This window comes from Urocampus carinirostris, chromosome 6 (assembly GCF_059441175.1).
Source record: "Urocampus carinirostris isolate Australia breed hairy pipefish chromosome 6, RoL_Ucar_1.0, whole genome shotgun sequence".
In the NCBI taxonomy this organism is placed as follows: domain Eukaryota; kingdom Metazoa; phylum Chordata; class Actinopteri; order Syngnathiformes; family Syngnathidae; genus Urocampus; species Urocampus carinirostris.
In genome coordinates this window covers 36794281-36806944 of record NC_142354.1, presented here as the reverse complement: position 1 = coordinate 36806944, position 12664 = coordinate 36794281, and positions in this window count along the sequence as shown.

Sequence of the window (12664 nt, the reverse complement as noted above, 5' to 3'; positions counted from 1 at the left end):
CAGACCTAAACCCAAACGTAAATCTTTGGGGGGAGCTAAAACTCCAGCCCAGAAATCTGACTGGTCTAGAGAAGATCTGTGTGGAGGAGTAGGCCAAGATCCTTTCTGCAGTGTGTGCAAAGCTGATGAAAAATCACAGGAAACGTTTGACCTCTGTAATAGCAAACAAAAGCAACTGTACCAAATGTTAACATTTTATTAACTATTCATCTCAAAATAATTTTAGAAAATAATATTGCTATAGGGCAGCACGGCGGCGCAGTGGTTAGCGTGTGTGCGGCAGAGTTCTACGGTCTCGGGAACCTCCTGTGTGGGTTCAAATCCAGCTACCGGACTTCCTGTGCGGAGTTTGTATGTTCTCCCCGTGCTTGCGTGGGTTTCCTCCGGGCACTCCGGTTTCCTCCCACATTCCAAAGACATGCATTTCAGGTGGATTGCCCTGTCCAAATTGTCCCTAGGTGTGAATGAGCGAGCGAGTTGTCTGTCCCTGTGTGCCCTGCGAATGGCTGGCAACCAGTTCAGGGTGTCCCCTGCCCACTGCACGATGATTGCTGGGATGGGCTCCAGCACCCCCGCGACCCTACTGAGGATAAGCGGTGCAGCTAATGAGATGAGATGAGAATATTGCTATAAATTGGAGACCTTGAAAGTTTCCTTAGACACATGCTCCATTTCACCACCTACTGCCTCTATAAAAAAAAACAATAATAGGAGCAAAACAGTTCGTTTTGATCGTTTGTTTGCTTATTAATTCAATTCAACGTTTTTGATGCGTGTACAAATGCCAATCACTAAAAACGAAATATTTTGCAAACTATTTGTTTAGAAGTGTTAAATAGAGGGTCATTTTGCACGACTACAGATAACAATCGACCCTGAGTAAAAATAAATAAATAAATAAAACAGGGCATGGACAACAAACTGTGCCAGATAGCAGTGATTTAAAATAAGATAAAAAAACACTTTAAACGGATGAAAAACGATGACAGATTGCAGTGGTTTGTTATTATCACTAGATGGTGCCATGGTTGCGTAATGACTTTTTAACCTGACGCAAGCGAAAGCCGTTAACATTTCATGTAGAAGGATCAACCTAAAATAGATCAAAAAAACAAAAACAAACAGGAAAGTGCTTACATTAGTAGAATTAGTATACTAAAAGTAACATTTGAAATGTATAGCTTTCATTGCAACCAGAATTGGAGCACATAGTAATGATATTTTATTTATTTTGAGATAAGGTCTTGGTTCAATTTCATTCGCTCTTGTTATTTTTTTTATACATAGTCATTTTAACGTCTTCATTAGTCAACCATTGAAGTCTTTACTTTAGTCAAAGTAACATAAGTATATCAATTTAGTTTTAGTAGAAAACCCGCAATATCACATTATTTCTTTTAATTTTACACTATTCCATCATTTGGAAGCAGAGAGTATTTGCATCGGATCTGAAATATGTTAACTTAACGATTTAGTGTTATGACCTTTTTTTTTCATAAATATATCCACAAATGGTCATGTATGGTCTTTGTGGTGGATTCATAACAAGGTTATGACAAATTATATAATTTTAAGTGACTTTTAATAGGTTTTAGGCAGTTTTTTTTTGTGAACTACATTTTCAACTTAATATTATTATTCTACAAAAATTCATAGTGATTTTTCAGTGTAAATTGTGCTGCGCCAAAAATATTTTTGTTAAGTTCTTTTCAACAAAATTCACAGTTGTAAATAGATAATTATTAAGGTTTAGATTCATGTATACATGCACAATCAGAACATTTTTTTCTATATACAGATGATATAAAAAAAGATTACTCAAAGATTGCTGAGTAAAATTATCCATTCACAAAAAAAAGCAAACATGACTTCATCTGGTGTATGCAATTTGAAATTTTGATGCCATTTCCAGGCTTAAAGTCATGAACGCGGCCCCAGTTAGCTCATATATATATATATATATATATATATATATATATATATATATATATATATATATATATATATATATATATATATATATATATATATATATATATGTGTATATATATATATATGTATATATATATATATATATATATATATATATATGTATATTATCCTTTAGGAGTTTGGGTTGGCGTTTGTACTGTGTTTGAAACAAGCCTTTTCGTTCTATTACAATTTTAAGGCTTCACTAACAAAAAACCTGGGAGCAATAAATCACTCTCCACCCTTCCTCCTCCCTATTCACTTTCCTAAAATGTTGCAGCAGGTATGCGTGGTAGGGGGAAAAATGATAAAGGCTCTTTGAACTCGGTTGGTCATTGTCAATACATACCCTATAGAGAAAAAATTCTAATGTTAACTTTTTAAAGATACCTCAAATGACCCACCCCACCTTTAACATGTACGCTGGCTTTTGTGGTGGAAATTTCCAACTCTTTTCAGCAGTTTTGAATGCAGCGCAAGTGCCTTCCTATGCTATGTTGTCTTCCGGTCATACATCTGATCCACATCACAAGTGCCTCAAGATAACTTCTAATGTGATACGCTGCTACATAAATAAAACTTGCGGGTATTAGCACAGTGTTTTATTTTCCCTCTAAGTTCAAGAGAAATGTTGGCTCAGGAATAGCATTCCGGAATGGCATTTGTTGGCATTCACATGACATTTCTGAAGAAATTAATGAAGCTCCCTAAAAAAACAAAAAACAAAAAAATGACGCCCTGTGACATACAGTTACAACAGCACTCTGCCTTTTTCTTATTTGCTTATTTGCTTAACTTGAACTCCCTCAAGTATCCGTCAAAGGTCAGATAGTATAATATAACAAGCACTGTAGTTGGAGGCCTGTTATAAGGGTAAAGCTTTTCAAACCTCAAAATTCTAATGTCTTCCCTTTTTTTCTTGCATCTTTCACTGCAGAGAAGTAGGGATTTCTCGGTGTTGGGTGATTCAGGTTTGGAATAGTTTTTACTTGGTCCAAATGGTTTCGCTTCCTTTTATGTCCTTGTTGCAATTGTCTTTATCCAGTGCTGGACACTCATGTTGCTTTAGTTTTGTAAGCCTGAATTGGAACGCCTTAACTGGGAATCGTGACTGGGAATGTGACAAACTGATCTCTGATCAAAGTCTGTCATGAAGTGATTATGGAAAACTAACAGGTAAGTAGCAGGTGAACACATATTTAAAACAATTTTTTTCCCCATGTTATAAAGTACTTTCAAATTACGTTTTGTGAAGTATTCAATAATTGTTTTTGTTTCCCAGTATTTTATACATGTATATAAACTATCCATCCATTATCTTCCGCTTATCCGGGGTGGCGTAGCGGGGGCAGCAGCCATAAAAGGGAAGCCTAGACGTCCCCATCCCCAGCCACCTCCTCAAGCTCATCCGACGGGATCCCGAGGCGTTTCCAAGCCAGCCGAGAGACACAGTCCTGGGTCGCCCCCGGGGCCTCCAGCCTGTGGGAAATGCCCGGAACACCTCCCGAGGGAGGCGTCCAGGAGGCATATTTATCAGATGCCGAGCCACATCAACTGGCTCCTCTCAATGCGGAGGAGCACTGGCTCTACACAGAGTCCCTCCCGGATGACTGAGCTTCTCACCTTATCTCCAAGAGAAAACCCGGACACCTTGCGGAGGAAACTCATTTCGGCCACTTGTATCCGGGATCATATTCTTTCGTTCATAACCCAAAGTTCATGACCATAGGTGAGGGTAGGAACGTAGATCGACCGATAGATCGAGAGCTTTGCCTTTCGGCTCAGCTCCCTCTTCACCACGACGGACCGGTACTGGGTCTGAATGACGGCAGATGCTGCACCGACCCGTCTGTCAATCTCCCGTTCCATCCTACCCTCACTCGAGAACAAGACCCCAAGATACTTGAACTCCTCCACTTTGGGCAAGATCTCATCCCCAACTCGGAGGGAGCATGCCACCCTTTTCCGGCTGAGTACCATGGTCTCAGACTTAGAGGTGCTGATCATCATCCCGGCCGTTTCACACTCGGCTGCGAATCGCTCCAGTGAGAGCTGAAGATCACGGCCTGAGGAAGCTAACAGCACCACGTCATCTACAAAAAGCAGTGACGCAATGCAGAGGCCCCTAAACCGGACTCCATCCCCACCAAGGTTGCGCCTAGAAATTCTGTCCATAAAAGTTATGAACTATACGTACTGTAATCCCCTCGCTACTATAAAGAGTGATCTTTATTCCCAAATCCATTATCCCTGATCACATATTGCTGCAAGCTGGGACTGGCAAAGCGCATTTTCGTGAGGCCTGGCGGCTTTTTTGGCCATTATTTCCATCGAAAGTGAACTGGATTCTTGAGGCCACGATTCATTATCCCCAAACACATATTTCTGTGAGTCTGAACCAGCTGATCGCACTTTTGTCGGGCCCGACAGTTCTTTTTTTGTCTTAAATGTACAGCAATTGTGCGGTTGTGATTCATTATTGTTATTATTGTAGACCCATGACACATTATGTCTGTCTTTAGTAACGAAATCAAAGTAAACAAGACTGCATAAACAAGGACAACGACGGGTGGATAATAAAAAAATGTCAGCGAAAAATAAGCTCGGCCTGACTTGAACATAAAGATTCACAATTTAGGCTCGAATGACCAGAAACTCGGATCAAGCCAAGTCAAGTCACATTTGTCTGTATAGCCCTTAATCACAAAATGTCTCAAATAACTGCACAGGCCACAACTACACCATCCCCTGATTTAAATCCAACATGTGGGCAGGGAAAAACGTAAGACCTCAACATTAGGAAAGAGAAAGAGCCTCACAAGTGGCAATATCTTTGACAGGATGACCAGCCTGCAATAGATTTTGCATTGGGTAACAATACACAAAACATAGTGAACATTGATAAAAACCATTGGTAATATGTAAAAATTGTCCCAAAAGTCCATGACACAACTACGCAGCTTCCCCTCTCTGCTGACCGGTTAATGCAGACGTTGACGTGCTTCAGGTCCAGGCGATGGCCCGCTGACTCATCTCAATACATCCTTTTCCTTCATTTTAACACCATCCAGGTAGCCTGAAAGGACAGGAAACAAAATTATGAGGTCGGCATCAATCATAAACTGTAGAATAGAAGTGTGTGTGATGTCTAGATTTAAAATCTTCCACCGAGGTTGCAGATCTTGTCCCCAGGGGCAGAGCTTTCCACAGCACCGCTTGAGATTGTACTTTTAGGCTGAGAGTGGCGGACACAAACTTTTCCCGCTTGAGGTCGTTTAGGAGTTGAGTTGTCTGACCTTTCGCTATTCTATATTACATATCAACTCAACAGTCTTATTTCCTTGTATAACCGCTGTCGGCACAATCACTTTGGTGGATTACAGCCTATGTGAAACCGGTGACGTTTCTCAACGGCAGCTTTCAGACGCCAACTCGGGATCTGATCAGCTAAATCAAATCAATGCGGGAGGAAACATATTTTTCTTTTAATATGTTTTCTGTAGGAGGATAAACGTTTCAAAAACACTTTTAACGTTTTCCAATGCTGTAAAAATGTGTGGATAGACATTACATTTCAACGAGGAGCTGATACGAGTTGGAGAGCGACAAGCTGAATTCCAGTTCAACGCTCCTTTGCTATCCTGTCTCTTCACTGTCCACTGCCCAAGCTCCTTTCTTTTTAAATCGGAAGCGTCACTAGCAAGGCAGGCGACTGTTTTTAACAAAAATCGGCTTATGTTTATGTTTACATACGGATCCCTGTAAGGGAGACGTGTCGTCATGGAACAGGGAGGGGACTAGCATGAAAGTCCCGCTCTGTTAGTCAGCCTGTTTGTAGCATAGATGAGCGTGACATTTACAGCAACTGTGTGCATTCTTGACCATACGAAGGGGCATTCCTGTAGTGATGAGCTTATCGGGTCGAAACCCTAAAGTGTGTGCCAAGTATTTTGGTGGTTCATGAGCCGCAATTGGCCCTGCGAAGTGGGTGTTATGTCTGATTCAGGAAATGATTTGCTAGGTTCGAGTGCAGTTGGAAATAAAAACGGTAGAGAAACACTGGATTTCCCTTATCTTTACCTGTGTCCAAAAATGTTTGACATCGAATGAAATAAATAAAATATTATTTTCCCTCCTTATTTCACTTCTGCAAAAGTGCAATTATAGACAACGCAACACAGAACCATGCATGTTAGACACTCTATAAATATAGTAGAGTCCTTATCAAGATATTGCATCCTTAGTCATTTTAACAGCAGGATTTCATAGCTAATATAGATACATACAGCATGCTTTGCATTCAATAAGAGGCTTATAAAAGGCTTTTATTTTTTTTGCACCTCCAGACAAATTTGTTTTTTTGTGTCCATTATGGCTCTTTTAACATTTTGGGTTGCCTACTCCTGGGCTAAACCAACAGCTTTTTCGAAGACGGATAGAATGACACACAGCCTTCAAAAGTTTGTGTGAAGGTCTCTGGCTGAAATGTGACTGTTTAAATATGAAAGCACAGATTTGAATGCAGCACGACCGGGGGGAAGCGGTTTTGCCGTACAAAGTAGGTTTATTATGCATTTTAAGACGTGTACAACGTACGAGAAAATCTGTACGGAAAAACGCAAATTTGTCAATTATGGGTACTGTCAGCTATACACCGACTATCATGAAACAGCAAATCAATCAAGTCAAACGAATTCGCCGCGGAAGCCTCTATCTCGGTATCGTTTTTTTTGTTGCAAACGAAGCGAGCGGTTTGATGTAGTTGAAAGGAAGTCCATCTCTTTTTAGAGAGCCGGCTTTTTCGGCTCAACTCATTAAAGAGAGTCGGCTCTCAAACGGCTCACTTGCTTTGATGCATTATATTACGAATAATTATGCTGTATACAGAAGTTAAGAAAAAAAGGAAGTATAAAATGAGAAAATAAAAAAAGACAGGTTTGTGGTTATCCCTTACCAGTATATTAGCAACAATTATTTAATGCAGAAAATGAATTCATAATTTGAATAAGAAAATGTATGTTTCTCATCTCATCTCAGTAGCTGCACCGCTTATCATCAGTAGGGTCGCGGGGGTGCTGGAGCCCATCCCAGCAATCATCGGGCAGTGGGCAGGGGACACCCTGAACTGGTTGCCAGCCAATCGCAGATGTATTATTCTACTTAATAAAATTTGCATGTATTTTTTCCTTCTAATGAACGTCCAAGCTACATTATTTTTGAACTTTTTTTTATAATAAACCTCATTCATGTCGAGCAACTCAGGATCTCACAACAAAATGTTAATTAACAATGTATAAGATATAACAAAACACATGTACAATATAACATGTTGAACTACATAAATAAACACGTTTGAAAAAAAAAATGGTGTAAGATTATTTTGTATTTTGTAAGGGAAAATACGACAGTTTGTAAGGGCATGGAGCACTGGAGGTTGACAGGTATGAAGTAGCTTTGTAACCTGGAACATTTGTAAGTAGAGGCGCCTTTCGAATGTAAATGTGCCAATCCGTTCCAAACCCCGCAAAAGTATCTTTTTTTTAATAAATCATAAAGGAGCATCAGAACATAAAACAGAGACATATTAAAATTCGATTACCGCACAATAAACATAAAATGAGAAAGGAATAATGTAAAAAAACAAAACAAAGATTAAAGGATTATTTACCTTTTGACTAGCCTCCTTGTTTATTGGTCCAAAGCAGTGTTTTGTGCTTCACGTTTCTTGAAAAATTGATCTAATGACGTTTGCTCTTGCATGCTTTTGACAATCCGTCAGAAATGTGTGAGGCAAACGTCATCATAATGAGCAATAGCCCGACCTGTCAACACTTTTTCTGGGTGATTCCTTTCTGTTCATTTTGAGACTCTTTGGAATTTGGCCAAAATGTTTTTTATTTGGGCTGATGCAATGATGATGCATCCTCCTCCTCGTCATCTCTCAGCTCCTCCTGTGTGTATGTGTGTTTTCATACCTTCCTATTATCTCCTGCTTTGTTTTGATGGCCGGGAAGTCTCTTCCTTTTCTTTTGGGGTTCATTGTGAATGATAGCGCTTTGTAGCGGTACCATACAGTAGACTGTTTACAGAGCGAGAGGAGATACGAAGAGCATGCCGGGAAGGGAACATGAAGAGCATGCTGGGATTCATGCAGACGCATCAGTTGCAAGGTAGAACTCTGGAAGCGGTGAATGGCAGCGGATACTGTACTGTATTTTTGACTTTGTATCCTGAAACAGCTTTGTAACTAGAGGCAATATTCTCCTGTTTCGGTACCTGGAATTTTGTATGTTGAGACATTTGTAAGTAGAGGTACCACTGTAGTTAAATAAGTATTATGGACAAAAGATTATTATTATTATGATTCATACATATTTTTTTAGGCCAACACTACAAAATGTTGAATACCAGCGGGACTATAGTCAAGTCAAGTCATTTTTATTTGTATAGCCCTTAATCACAAAGAGTCTCAAAGGACTATTTTTTCAGACTATTATTACACCATCCCCTGATCTGGAACCAACACGAGGGCAAGGAAAAACTCAAAAACCTCAACATGAGGAAAATGAAGAAACCTTGAGAAGGGACCGCACATGTGGTATCCCCCTTCCAGGATGACCAGACAGCAAAGGATGTTGCAATCACAATTAATACAGAGATATTGTCCACGAAAAGTATAGGTTATTCATATGCTATAGCGTAGAAGTGAGTCTTAAGCTTAGATTTAAACATTTCCACGAAGGTTGCAGATCGGATCTCAGGAAGAAGAGCATTCCACAGCACTGGTGCCCGGATGGAGAACGCTCTCGAACCAGCGGAACACTTCTTGGCTCTTGGATCACCAGTAGACCGGTGCTTTCAGAACGAAGGCTTCGGACCAGAACATAGGGGGAAATCAGATCTGAAAGATATGAGGGCACAAGTCCATGTATGATTTTGCATAATACTAAGAGAACCTTGAAATCACATCTTAGGCTAACAGGGAGCCAATGCAGGTTAGCCAAAATCGGCGTGATGTGGTCGGACTTTTTTGTCCTAGTTAAAAGCCTTGCTGCGGCATTTTGTACCAGCTGAAGACTCTTGATTCTGGACTTATATCCTCCAGATATTGCTTGACATTGATGGTCTGCTCGTTATTGGTGACGTCAACCACCAGCAGGTGCTGTTACATTGCAGTGTAAACAATAGGGCCGATTTTCGCTTCTCAACCCTGACCTTTGACCGACTTTGCACTCTGGGGTTGAGAAAATGTGGCTGCGTTGCTCTCAACCAAGCGGCGTCTATGTAGGTCAGCGAATGGCCCAGGGTGTCACAGCGCAAAGTAAGAATACGACTAATTGTGTTACACGGGATGTTGCCTCGGCGGAGCAAATTCCATCTGTTGCCAAAGCATCTTCATGCATTGTGCCTGTTTAGCCGTTCATGTGGTTTCCGTTCGTTACTCATTTTCTAACAGGCCTTATATGACTGGCACGCAACCCAATGGACTTAAGGGCGACAAGAAAAAAAACATACTTTCAACTTCCTAGACTTTTCCAACTAGGGCCGATAACCAGGTACAGGGATAACAATGGGTGTATCAGATTGTACACTAAGCTAAAACTGCGTCAAAGTTATTATTTTGAAATAACATTAGAACATCATCTTACATACATTCCCTAATTCTATTTATACTCATAAGGTACACGGAAATAAATTGATCTTTTGAATTAAAATGGTATCGATCTGTCTGTGGACCAAAATTCACATTTATGTATAAACAGTTTATATATTTTATTGAAGTGCAGTTAAAAAGGAAAAACAAGGAAAAACAGTTAAAAGTGCATAATGATTATAACAATAATGATAAAAATAACAATAATAATAATAATAAAGTTTAAAACATATTTTTGTTATGCATTTATTTTCAATTTTAGGTCAATCTAAAAATTGAGAAAATTACCTTACAAATACAAATGAGATTAATTCAAAGAAAACATGTTTTCAGTCCCTTCGATTAGTCTATAATTGTTGTTTCCCCTAAAATATTATCAATATTTTCATACAGTGTTGAGAAAAACAAATAAAGAGAAAATGAAATAATGGTATCTGTCTTAAAAAATATATATAAAAACTATAAAAAGTGAAATAACATTTAAAAATATATAAATATTGAAAACTGTGGATAATATGTGCTCACAGAACAAGACGGTTTTACTCAGAAAGATTATCAAGAAACTTATCTTACTTTTTTTTTTTTTACTGCCGTAACTTTTTGATATAATTTTTGCTGCGTGTTCCTACTAGACAGCCATGAACAATAAAAAGCTCCCTTACTGCTATACCCAGTCTTTGAGCAATTTTAAAATGCCCAGCTGCACTCTAAGGACTAGCTAATGTCAATATAGTAGCATTATGAAAGTCCACATGTCATGTTTTGACAGGTGGACTCAAATGCAGGATGACAGGATCCAAAACTGGGATGCTCAAATGATGGCATTTAACAACAAAATGAGGAACATAAAATCCAAACCAAAAACAAAAACAAAAACAAAAAAAACCTGACATGGAAATCCAAATGGAAGTGAAAAAAGGAAATGACCTGACAACCAAAGGACCCAGGAAGATTCTTCCACATCCCCTGTTACAGCGGCAAGGAGAAGGTCCCTTGGCAGCTACTGTCCCCTGCTCCAATGGGAAAGGACAAGGTCCATTACTCACACCCATCCCCGGTCCTGGAGTCAAAAAGATCCATCAGCCCTCGTCCTGGGGGCAAGGACAAGGTCCCTCAGCCTCACCCATCCCCGGTCCTGGCGGCGAGAAGAAGATGGATCCTTGACTACGTCTGATTACTTTGCGGAAGCGAAACGCTCTCTGTCCTGGAGGCAAGGATAGCTGCACCTATCCCGTTCATGGCAGCGAGAAGAAGATTCTTTCGCTGCTTCTGCTGATTTTAATGAGGCGAGAAGGTCCCTTTTCCAACGGCAAAGAGAAGGTCCTGAGCTGCTTCTGGTCACTGTTACGGGGAAGAAGGACTGTCTGCTACTTTTATTTTCTCCATTAGGCATACAGCTCCTGATTTTGTTATTAAACACCATCTCTTTTTGAGCACCACAGCCTCTAGTCCTGCTTCCTTGCATTTGGGTCCACTCGTCAAACGGTGACACACATTCAATAAATGAACAACCCATCGAAAGAAAAGCTGGGTGACCACATTCATCACAGCAGCCAACAAATAAGTATGGTTACAGTTGCCAATAATTTCATTAATGAAGCAGGGGAAACCCGGGCAGCACGGCGACGCAGTGGTTAGCGCTTGTGCGGCACAGTTCTTAGGTCGTGGGAACCTCCTTTGTAGGTTCAAATCCAGCTACCGGCCTTAATGTGCGGAGTTTGTATGTTCTCCCCGTGCTTGCATGGGTTTCCTCCGGGCACTCTGGTTTCCTCCCACATTCCAAGGACATGCATTTCAGGTGAATTGGCCGGTCCAAATTGTCCCTAGGTGTGAATGAGCGAGTGAGTTGTCTGTCCCCGTGTGCCCTGCGATTGGCTGGCAACCAGTTCAGGGTGTCCCCTGCCCACTGCCCGGAGATGGCTGGGATGGGCTCCAGCCCCCCCGCGGCCCTAATAAGGATAAGCGGTACAGCTGATGAGATGAGATGAGCAGCGGAAACCTCAGTAAAACATTTCTGAAATGAATAACGGGATGTTCTCAAATGCTCTCTAATCATATCATATGTCATCATAATCATTTGCTGTATACTGTAAATAAACATAAATGTAGGCGCTACATCAAAGCATATTTATGAAAATCTTATGCAGCTCTCGCTCTCTTGTGATGCTCTGCATGAAATAATTTTACTGACGTGAGCTCGTTTTTTAAACGGACTTAGATCCACATACATTGCAGCGATTTTACATAATCATATAAATTGTTGTTTGTGCAAAGCAATAGAACGCTTACTAAACAAAATTCATGATTTTGTTGAGGATTTGCATGCGGTTGCATGCTGGCTGAGTCTTAAGAGTTAAGATCCATCCAAAGTCTTGATAATAAAAAAAAGGCTATCATGAAGATGGGTAGGAGTGCCAGCATTCAAAATAGCACCAGATGACTCTTTCTCTTAGAAGTGGCTTAGTGATTTAAAGCAAGATCATTCTAGCTTGCCTTGGGCGCATCAGAAGACCTCCGGTTCTCATCTAATTTTTCCAATGATTGATAACGATGCAAATCTGCAAGTTTTTTTTTTGCTTTTACAAAAGTCGGTGAAAGTTTTTTTTTCTTTGAAACCTTGTAAATGCTATGATTGAAAAATTTGCACATTTAATATATTTCGTTATAGTCATGCATTGATAATGAGTGAATCTCTCGCTTCTTTTTCCAACTCCACCCACACATTTGAGTTTCTATTGTATAATTCATTGAATTGTTTTTATCTGGTCTGTTTTCTCCTGCCTGTTAACTGCTGCCGACCTGTTTCTGGACCCGTTTCTGCCCTGCTCTTCCGTCCCGACCATCGACCTGTTTAGCCCTGTTTCCTGCCTCATACTTGTTGCCGACCCTTTGTCTGGATTTGATTACCGCCCTTGCTCCCCTGTCCCGGCTATTGACCAGCTTTCCTGCCACCCACGACTATCCCCGCTCGACACGGAAGTGCCACTTCTGCGTTCCTGCCAACAGCTACCTGTGTCCGACGATCATCGGATCGTGGAA